The sequence below is a fragment of the Diadema setosum genome, chromosome 11 (assembly GCF_964275005.1).
Source record: "Diadema setosum chromosome 11, eeDiaSeto1, whole genome shotgun sequence".
NCBI lineage: Eukaryota > Metazoa > Echinodermata > Echinoidea > Diadematoida > Diadematidae > Diadema > Diadema setosum.
This window is the reverse complement of record NC_092695.1, coordinates 2,753,507-2,765,266: the sequence shown is the minus strand read 5'-3', so window position 1 is coordinate 2,765,266 and position 11,760 is coordinate 2,753,507. Positions and strand designations below refer to the sequence as shown.

Genomic DNA, 11,760 nt, shown 5'->3' with positions numbered 1-11,760 from the left:
CCATCGCCGAAGGGGAGAGGGGGAATTAAAGCTTCACTTTTAACATCCCAAAAATCTTGATTTTTATTTTTTTTTATCTTCTTCTGTCAAACCGAAAAAGATAGAGCTAAGTTAGTGCTAAGAAGACATTAACGTGATTAATGAATGAAATTTCATGTTTGATTATGGCGGATCAAGGGGTGCCCAGATCGGGGGGGGGGGGGGAGGGTGATGGGTGGCGGGGGATATTCCACATTTTTAGCATCTTCTCGAAATATCTATGAGGGATTTTCCCCAAACTTGACAGATAGCAAGATTATGGTAATAATTATGATCTTAATTTGTTCAAATGAGCCCCCCCCCCCCTTCCTCCACCGCCGAAGGTGGGGGGGGGGGGGGGGGGTTGAAGCTTCAACGTCCCTAAACTCTGGAATTTAATCTTCTTCTGTCAAACCGATAAAGATAGAGCTAAGTTAGTGTTATGAAGACACAGCGTTAATGAATGAAATTTCGTGTTTGGTTATGGCGCGGATCAAGGGGTCTCCAGATCGAGGGGGTGAGGGCAAAGAGAGGAATTTTCCACATTTTCAGCATCTTCTTGAAAAATCTACGACAGATTTTCACCAAAATTGGCAGATTGCCTCTTTACGGTGATATGCACTTAATTTGTTAAAATGAGCCCCCTCCCATACACACACACACACACACACACACACACTGCTTAAGGGGGGGGGGGGGTTGAAGCCTCGGCGTCCCTAAACTCAATTTTTATCTTCTTCTGTCAAACCGGAAAAGAGAGCTTAGTTAGTGCTATGAAGACATTGAAATTTTATTTCACGTTTGATTGTGGCGGATCGAGGGGTGTCTTTATCGGGGAGGGGGGGGGGCGTTGAGGGGGAGGAGGGGGATTTTCACATATTTTGCATCCTCTTGAGAAATCTTTGACGGATTTCCACGGAACGTGAGAGGTAGCATCTCTAGGGTAATAGAATCCCACTTTGTTCGAAGGGGCAACAAGTCGAAGTTGTTCCCCTTCCCCAAAGCTAGGGATAAGACCAGGGTAGCCCCCACGTCATTTAGTAAGCAGAAGTGAAATTTCATCAAAGTATAGATCTACCTTCTAAAAATGTGATAAGATTGTGTTCTATTACTCTTGGTTGTATAGAAAATTTCTTTAAAAAGTATGTATTCAGTTTTTTTCCATATGAATAGGGTTTTCAATAAAATTCTGAATTCCACCTGAACGACCCCACCCCCCTCATGTTGGTCCCTTTCAAGTTCAAGGGGCAGAGATGAGGGGGGGGGGGGTCCATCTCCTCCCACTTTAGAGTTGGGGCAGTGCTCATTTAGACAAATTGAGGTCATATCACCAGATAAGTACGCTACGCTACGTTTCAAGCTTGGCAAATATCTAGTATATAAGGGTTTCAAGAAGAAGCTGAATATGTGACAAATCCGTCTCCGCCGCACTTAACATTAATATTCATGAATTAACTTACCATAACAGGCACCAGCACTCTATTAGCTCCATTATTTTTGTACAGAAGGTTTTTTTTTTTTTAAAGCTGATATTTAATTTTATTATCCGAGGGATGCGTCTTGAGTTTTCAGGAAAAAGACAAAAAATGTGAAAATTAAGCCTCCTTCCTACCCACTCACCTTTTTGGGCATTCCTTCATCTGTCATTGTAAACTTGAGCCTACATCATGCATTAACTGTATTTACAGTACTATCACCATAAAGATGCTATGGCCAAGTTTGGTGAAAATTCGTCATAGATTTTTCAAGAATATGGAGAAAATTGTGAAAATCCCCCTCCTCCCCCTGGTTACAGTTCGTTATTCCGAAGGTTCGTTATTCCGAAGGCTCTTTATTCCTAAGATTCGTTATTCCGAAGGTTCATTGTTCCGAATTTCATTTACGGATTACCCAGTCTTCGGAATAACGAACCTTCGGAATAACGCCACAAATTTTCGGATTAACGAACCTCTGGGTATAGGGACTTTGCGTATTTCGGATTAACGACCCTTTGGAATAACGTACCTTCGGAACAGCGAACCTTCGAAATAACGAACAGCACCCCCTCCCCCTCACCCTCACCTACCCCCGATCAGAGCACACCACACGGAATCCGCGCCCCCCCCCCTCGACCTTTCGCGCTATAAATCTGTAACGCGAGAAGGCCTCGTCGCGAGGCTTCTTCATTTTCTTTGTTCAAGTCTCGCGCAACTTTTGAGACCAAATTTGCAACGTCCGCGCATACTTTTGCGAAGCCACGCCCATTTTTGTAACGGAATGTCGCCCCAAAACGGGCACAATTTTGTGATTTTGTGTACGTTTCCTATGGAAAACAATGTTCTGTCATGAAAGTCATAAAAACCTGATTATTTTTATAATTAATCACTTTCATTTATTGATTTTGTGCTAATTATGGTAGAAGAGTTGTCAGTGACAATTTCCAATGAAAAAACAAAGAAAAAACAAAAGTTTAAAAACAAGGAAATACATAAGAAATTCTGAAAACAATGAAATAAATAAGAATTGAAATGAGTTTTGGAAGTTTTTGTGAGGTACAATTGTTGAATATGCAAAAACAGATTTACAGATCAAAAATTAGACTCTCAATGCTTTTAATTAGGCTAAAATATCATCTTGAGCTTAATTTGCATAATTAATTGATTAAAATTAGAAATTGATTGTTTCACAATCTCTTATGACACAATCTTGTAGATTATGACGTGGGTCTCACGCATGCGAAATTTCATCGCTATCGCACCACCAATGCTGCCCCCCAAGGAAAAACGCAGTATCTAACATTTTTGGCGATTTTCACTTTTTTTGCATAAATATAGTCAGTGGGCAATCCTTCTTCATATGACATATTCAGATTTTTGAAAAAATGTTTAGAAAGCCACTTTTCCGTAACTGCCAAACGCAGTATCTACACTCAACTTGCACTTTCCCCAAGGAAAAACGCAGTATCTACATGATGAATATTTCCCCAAGGAAAAACGCAGTATCTACAAAGCTAGTCTTAATTACCAGACACTGTTATTTATATATGTGAATACTTTGCCGGTTGTTCTGTAATTTGAACGTAAATTACTTTCTTTAGATATACTTGCTCAATGATAAGACATAATGTTCAAAATATCTAACCGAAACAATACTGATTAGTAAATATTTTGATGAGATCGTGATCCTAATATAAAACACAGTGTGTGATTAAGACTAACCGAGTGCACATTAACTAAACAATACAACACAACACTGACAGCTAGCTTGCAGCTAGCTGCACTGATGCTGTGCAGCAGTCAGCACAGGGCCCGGCTAGTCAGCATACAGTGGGAGTGTGTACTTGGAATAAAACAAAATGTTGTCGTGGGGAAAATTACTCGTGAGCCTAGCCCTCAAGAAAAATTTATCTGCAGATAATGAGTAAGTTATTCAAAACTATTTCAATATTGAAAGAATAAAGCTGATTGTTTGTCACACGAAGCGAAGTAAACACAATGCATGTTTGTCACACGAAGCGAGGTAAACACAAATGCATACATTTGTGTTTACTTCGCTTCGTGTGAAACTGTACTGTTGTGAAGTAACTTTGTTAGGCCTAGACCCTTGTCAAAATTCCTAAGGCTCCAAATCCGAAAGTTTCTTCGAAAGGCAATAGATCTATTTGTGTTGTATCGGATAAACGTCAGGTTATGTAACATGTTACACCCTCCCTTAGATCTAAGTCTCTAAGTCTTTTAGACTTGTCTAGACAGTAGGCTATGCCCAACGTTTGAGTCTTGCGTCTCTTTTCTAATGTTAGACTTAACGTTAATCAGAACTTTCAGGGTCCGTATTCCGAAAGTCTAAAGAAAGATCTAGTGTAGGACTTGAATAGGCCTACTCTAGGGCAGGCCTGCAGTAAGAAGTCTAAAACTTAACCACTTTTTAGAATCCTAAGTCTAGTGAAGTGTCAATGTTCAATTATCTACTCCATACCTAGCCCGACCAGACGCTGTTAATACGGTAGGCGAATACAGCGCTACGTATGTACAGCGGCGACTGGGCTGTGTATAGTTACTCCATACCATACTTATGTCTTAAAATTACAGAGTTGACAATACTATAGATTAGGGTTCATGGGAAAAATAGGTACCCACGGTAAATGGACGAAATAGAGAAAGTTAAGAATAAGTTGTATTTTAATTCTTATCGGATCTAGACAGTGTCTAGACCCTAACCGGTTAGCGAGACTGGGTTGCGTAAAATGCATGCATGATCCCATGCTGCATGCTACATAACTTACAAGTAAAAAAAGTTACATTACAAATTTACATGACGTTAAACTTAGGTTCAATCCAGAAGGAATAGGCCTAGAGAGCGGATGTCACTTCATTCTAGACCGGTTCTAGATGTATTTTTTTTTTTCTAATCAAAGAGTCCTGGCTCGTGTAGGGCTTAAACCTTCTGCAGTTCTAACGTTAGGCTATTTTTTTTTTCTGTGAGCATCGTGCATGTATAGCCTTAGGCGGTAGACTCGTGTAGCCTGCTACGTAGCCAGCCTAGAATAAACGATATAAAAACTAGACCTAGTCTAGATCGATCTAGGTCCAGACATCCGATTTAGATTTATTTTGGTCTAGACAGACTGTAACCTAGACTGTACAGATCTAGATCTAGTATTCTAGATGCTAGTTAGCGGCTAGGCCATGTAGCATCACATTACAGCCCTGGCAAGCTTCATATTAAACACGTATCGACGTAACGTTAGGCCTACAGCAAGATCGGTCTGGGATACACTTTTAAGCAAAACGTTCCAAGAACGATCTGTTATTTAATAATCTTATGAAGCCTACTCTGTAATCAGGGCATAGATGGGGGGGGGGGGGGATGGAGGATGCATCCCCCAGGGCCAGAGAATACTTGAACAATGATGTATACATGCATACATAATTATGGCAGAAGATTAATCCTAGTCATTCCGCTGTAGATACTGCGTTTTTCCTTGGGGAAATTCGTTCCATTGTAGATACTGCGTTTTTCCTTGGGGAAATCAGTCAATTGCGTGGGGTTTCCCCAAAGTATCTACATTTTCATCAATAACTGAAAAACAAAACAAAAACACAAAATGATATTTTCCATGAAAATTGGTAGCTAGATAGACTAAAATTCCACAATGAAGGAATTTTTCAAAAGAGTATATTTTCCAGGGGCTTTGGCAAAAAGATAAAATGGTGAATATCTCGGTTGTTTAGAAATGGAGCTGGATGTAGATACTGCGTTTTTCCTTGGGGGGGGGGGGGGGCAGAATGGCCGAGATCTCATGGGGGGGGGGGGGGGCGGAATCCATCCCCTCCCCCCCCCCCCCCCGGTCTGAGCATAGTCAAAAAAAAGCCCGGCCCCTTTAGGGTTAAAGAACCATCCTAGCTCATTCTTATTTGGTTATATAATACAAGAAGAATTTCGATAATCCCGTAGTTCTGGGACTTAATTGAGCCCCCCTCCCCTTTTTCGGGGGGGGGGGGTGGCTGCTATATAAACAAATTGAGATCCCATTGCCATAATCGTGCTACCTGCCAACTTTGTTGAAAATCTGTCAAGGATTTCATTAAGAAAATCTAAATGGTGGAAGTTCATGGGCAGTTTTGATATGGAGTTTATCTACTATCTTTATACACATTATCGCTAAAGTAAATGATTTGCACATTTCCCGGCGACGTTTTGCACATTTCCCGGCAAAATTGAACTTTTGCACATTTCCCGGCGTCATGTTTGCACATTTCCCGTTGATGAAATTTGCACATTTCCCGGCGAGACGTTTGCACATTTCCCGGGGTTTGCACATTTCCTGGCAAGACGTTTGCACATTTCCCGGCGTTTGCACATTTCCCGGCGAGACGTTTGCACAATTCCCGGCGTTTGCACATTTCCCGGCGTTTGCACATTTCCCGGCTCCACAGCCCGTCATCGAAACTGTCACAGGTAAATACAACTTTTTGATGTGTCTAGAGAACTCTTTCTCTATATCTACCAACCATCCTTATGAACTTATTTTGTAATTCATGTATATTTTAATCATGTATAATGTAATTAGAACTCATGAGGTACTGGGATTACTTTTTACCGCCCCCTCCCCCTCCCGCGCCAATCATAGAGTATATCATTATGGTAGTCTAGCTTCGCCCCTCTTTACTCGTTGCTGTAATCCAGTGTACACGACAAGCCGTGAGGGGGCGTGACGCCCAAGAATTGAAATACACCAACGACCGCAATATGCATGAGAGGAAAAGAACAACAGGAAAAAAAAAAAAAAAAAAAAAAAAAACACCCTCGGGCGCCCTGTTTGATCACGGACCTAAGGGTGGGATTTCACGGAGCACGCGAACGATTTGCGAATGACGCGAATGGCAAAATCCAGCATTCGCATTTTAGTCTGCAAAAGATCGCCAAACAAACGTGAGGGTTCGGAAGCGTCGTCAATTGTTCGCGAATGTCGTTTTTACTTCGGCGAGAATTTCAAAAAAGTTTGAAATTTTTTGCGAACCTTTTCCGCACACTAAGTCGGGATTTGCTCGTGAATTGTTCTCGAAAGTGTCTTTAAAGCTTCGTCATAGGCGCAAGACCTTCGCAAGACACGCGCGATATTCGCAAAATGTTCGTGAAATCCCAAATGGACTCCGAAACTTTGGAGAATGTCTCGCGTATGTTACGCGAAATCTGCGAAGTTTTTCCGATCATTTTACGACGTAATCGCAAACTGTTCGCGTACCTTTTGAGACATTCTCGCGAACTTTTACCGCACGTTTGGGAGATGTATGACTTATACGTTATCTACAGATAAAAATCGTAGAATACATCTAAACATCAAAGAATTATTAACAACTATAGTAACAAAAGAAATTAAAAAACTAGCAAAGAGAAAGAAATATTTGATATAATATACAAAAAAAAATCGCAGAATGCACTAAAAATTAATCTCAAATATGTAAAATTTCATTTGAACTATAGAGATTATGTGTGGGAGGAACTGCTAAAAAATCAAATGCTTTACTAGTGGAGATAGGTCCTAAACAGGAAAAAAAAAAATGTAGGCAAGCACGCGATAGAGAAATGAGAGAAAAAGAAAGGAGAAACAGAACAAAGAAAAAAATTCAACTGAAGACAGCTTCCACCTCTCCTTAGGTATACATTTTCTCCCATGATTATTGAAAATTTTTCGTTCGCATTTCCGTCGCGTGTTCTTCGTGTACGTAACATGCTGTACTTTAGCAATGATACACACGACATTCGCACATACGTCGTGGAAACTTCGCACAAATTGCGCAAGAATAGTTTTCGGCTTCATTGTCGGAACACATTCGGAGAAAAACTTTTCCAAATGTTGGATTTTGTCATTCGCGTCCTTCGCAAATCGTTCGCGTGCTCCGTGAAATCCCACCCTAATACACATGGACATTCACCGTAGCGTTAATCAATTCATGCACCTGTACATCCCAAAAGCGCCACAAAGACATTTTTAGCATGCTTCACTGCTTTGATCCCATGATCGTCACCGCAGCAAGCGGGAAGAACAAGACGGAGATTCGAGAAATCTAAAACTATATGCGCAGAAGGAAGTAACTCACAAAAATCAAGTAAAGTGAATGTGCAGTTGCGGTGTATGTAAGGAAATCATACCTGTTCTCAACAATTTCGCTTGGGAGAAGCAGCCAGTTTTTAAAAGAAGTCTAACATTTTGACAGAATGATTGTCATTTGTGATCTCAATATTTCACTTTTCCGCAGCTTATTCCAGAGCAAAAGGGGTCGGTAATGGTAGAGAACAGGTATATCTTGCCATTAGGCAAGGTCTTATGCGAGTGCGAAACAGCAATTATCCATCTTTTGACACAAAATTTGTCATGATCTCGGGTTTGCTGCTCTTCATCATTTGTATTTATTCAAAGACATTTCCGTCTGAAAAAGGCCCATCAGCGAAAGAAGACTGAAATGAGGGAAACGATTCTTTTGTTAGTGACGATACATGATCACACAATCGTAATTGTCCAGACACCTGGATGTAGTTATTAAGATGCACATAATCATGTGTCGGCGACGATCATTACATCAAAGAAAGACTGTCGTGAATAGTCCATATAAAAATATTAGGTCCATGGTTTGATAAATATCGCAATCAGAAAACCTGCGCCCTCTCTCGATTTGTCGCAGTAAGGGTATTCACGGTTGTGATTTGGGCATGTGCAAAACAAAGGTCAAATGAGAATGTCTGTGTACTTGCCACTGACTGAAAAACGAAAAGAATCCTCGGGCAACTATCAGAATCTGAATTATATCAGTACAATGCATTTGTTTCAGACTAGATTAGAACGTACAGGTGTAAGACTTTAGTCATCTATTAACACTATTTTGAATAGCAAAATCACCACAGCCACTTTATCAACATTGATTTAATACAAGATAAAATGCTTCAACATGGAATTCCTGATCACAATACATGTCCATGAGTCCATGTTACTTGAAAGTCGGTGTTGTAGGGGTTAAATGAGACATGCGCTAACCATGAACTCCGCATACACAATTATTGGCAAAACATCGCACCAATAAAAAAAGTCCTGGTAGGGACGAAACGTTGGGTGTGGTCTCATTATTTTTGCAATCGGAAAATTTGCGCCCTCTTTTGGTTTATCGCAATTGGCGAAATATCTCAACAAGGAAAAAGGGACGGAACCATTGACCTCTTTAGTAAATATTCCCGAAGGAGACCCGTGGACGAAAATGGACTAAGAGCACGCTACCACAAGGGGCTTAATGACTCGTGGGCCTTGTTTGAGTGTCGAACTCATGGAATGTATGACTCGTGGGTGTCGGTCTCGTGACGTGCTCCCAAAACAGACTTCTCGAATTTATTTTTTTTTTATTTATTTTTTTTTTTTTGCCCAGAATTCGAGATTGCTAGAAAGAAACGCAGATGTAACAATCGTTATTACCTTTCCAAGTGTTGGTGCATGGTCACTATGAATAGAAGACAACGTTCAACAGTATTGTCGTTTACTGCTGGCGAATTCTGCGCCCTCAGAGATCACAGATGGATATGGCAGATTGCGGGACTCCCTGCTCCTCCCCGCCTCCAACCACTTCCCTTAATCTCTGTCCCTCCCCTTCTCCCGTCCCCTCTCTATTTCTCCCTCTATCGTCCTTGTACATCACATATACTTATAGGGTACAATGATTTACGAATGTATTGTAAATTATATGATACGAATAAGTGATAAGAGTATTAATCAAGTGTGCATGTTTCATAATATTGTACAATGGTAATGAAATTACAGAGAAGTAATGTATTTGAAAAGAAAACAGCCTACATAGAATGAATCGAATCAACTAAACCCAAATCAAATTAAAATAAGACGTCAACTTTTCATAGACTCCCTCTTTCTCTCTCAAAGGGGAGGGGGCGGGGTGCACGGCAGAAAATCAAGGGAACAGTGTCTCTGTTTACCTGTGACCTGGTGCGTATACTGCACAAGACCGAAATATGACTGTACTCTGTGCTTCAAACTAAGGAAGAAATGTAAATCTGTTATCTCGCAGCATTGACTCTACTGAAACGATGAGTTCCCCCTTACAACCTGTAACAGTCAACATACTACAAAAGGCGTCTTTAACATATTATTATACATAATCACAATATACGAATACATTATGCAAATCCATAATACCTATACATAAAAACTGTACATACCAATATTTCATAATACCACAGCAGAGAAGTCAATTCAACATATCAAACGCTTCAATTATAACTATGTTTCCTCTCTATCTCTGTCTCTCCCTCTTTTTCCCCTCTCCCTATCCATCTATATCTATAGATTACTTCTAAAACTATTCGTTTTCATTATCCTTAGATGTCTACACACACATTAAGATATATCGTGGTTACAGCCCGGAGTCTTTCGTTGTGGATTTTTGTTGAAAAGCACTCTAAAATACAATAAACGATTAAGCCAACAACTACATTTCAGAGACATTGTTTAGAGCGACACTTAGGACTACCATCTAAAAATGTACAAAGTGAAAGGAACCTCCACATGCAATCTAGCAAGCAGTATGTAGGAAAGATGGAACATCAAACATACTAATCCAAAACATTCGCACTTTTAACATGAGAAATACAGAAGATAGTGTCTGAATCTTAGGCCGGCGATTTCGCAACACGATATTTGCTGTTATACAAACGTCTTGAGGTTGTGCCGCCTATGTCCGCTATGGCTTTGCCATGAATATATTATACCGACCCAGTAATATACAGTTAGCAAACATATACCTCCCCTACATCGTTTACCTAAAGATGAAAGTCCATTCTGGAAACTTTGGACCGCTTTTAAAAGCACACCTTCACCGCGTGACAAGATGGGTTCTTATCTGTCTTCTGTATTTACTATCTCCTTCTCCTTCTTCTTCCTGTTCTTTCTTTCAAAGAGCGGTTGCTTGTGCATGGGAGTTATGGAATATTTGCTTTGGGCGTTTCTTATCAACAAGACAGTCTCTGGGTAGTCATTATGCATGCGCAATCGGGACAATACCAGTTTGTGTGGAGTTCAAAGACATGGGCTGAGAAAATTAGGGCTGATCAAAACATGGGACATGTTGAGACAATTGAAAACAAATGTCATCCGTGTTAAATGGTGCTCATTATTGAAGTCGATTATGATTAGAGCAAAAGTCTTACTGCTCAAAAGTACGATTAAAACAATATAGCTGATGAATGATTTAGCATCATCAACGCCTTCTCCTAAGCGGGTATTATCTGGCAGGTTATATGAACAGTACAATGGTACGATACAAAATATCATAGGTCTATATTTCATTTTTCGTAATTGCTTTAATCCGTTACATACAACAAACATACAATTATTTACAAGCAGATCTATTCATCTGCATGTGGTCCTTCCATTTTCGTAACATCATTGTTGTTTTGGACGTGTTTTGGGTCTAGGAATACTTTATTGCATACTCTTTATTTTCCTAACTTTAAGGAAACCACCGCCTTCCTGTACTTTAGACATCGACTGGCAATAATAGAAATTTACATTGTATTCTGCCCCACTCCACCCCCCCCCCCCCCACCAGCCCCATCAAAGCACGCCAGAGTGATCATTGCACTCTGGCTTCAGGTAGTTGATGTGTATTGTATTGTTTTGTTTGTTATATACACATGTGGGTGGCAGGGGCGAGGTGTTTATATCTAAACAAAAAAAAAAATGGGTGTGTGAGCGCGTGGAAATTTGTCTAAATGTATTTTGCCTGGTGATATTTTGACGTTCCACTTGGCATTAGCAGGCTGTTTTTTGTGGGGCGTTAACAGGGTTAGTTTACTTACTGCCGGCCAAATCTAAACATACAATGGTTCATGTTTACAACCCTACTCTCTAAATAATCTATGTGTGCACTTGAGTGTTAGATCGATTAGATTCGATTTAAAGATTATCAAAAGAACTTTCCAACTGTTATGTTTAAAACCATAGCCTAGTTCTCCTTTGAGACCAACTCGGAAAAAAAAAAATGTGATAACTCCTGTGGCATTAAAGGACGAGTTCACCTTCATAGACATGTGGATTGAGTGAATGCAGCAATATTAGTAGAACACATCATTGAGAGTTTGAGAAAAATCGGACAATCCGTTTAAAAGTTATGAATTTTTGAAGTTTCTGCGCTTTCACTGCTGGATGAGAAGACTAATACAGCTTGTGATTTCACATGTGTACAGCTTTATAAAGAAAATATGAAG

The 11,760-nt window shown here is 40.1% G+C and overlaps 1 protein-coding gene across 1 annotated transcript in view; it reads left to right on the top strand.

Annotated features, from left to right (window-relative positions):
- Positions 1-3,384: 3,384 nt before the first annotated feature.
- The window catches only part of LOC140234770 (sodium/glucose cotransporter 4-like), a 29,312-nt gene continuing 20,936 nt past the window's right edge, over positions 3,385-11,760 (top strand). Inside the window, exon 1 of the mRNA XM_072314806.1 lies at positions 3,385-3,417. The gene's annotated coding sequence lies outside the window, so the exon portion shown is untranslated. The remainder of the gene's footprint in view (positions 3,418-11,760) is intronic.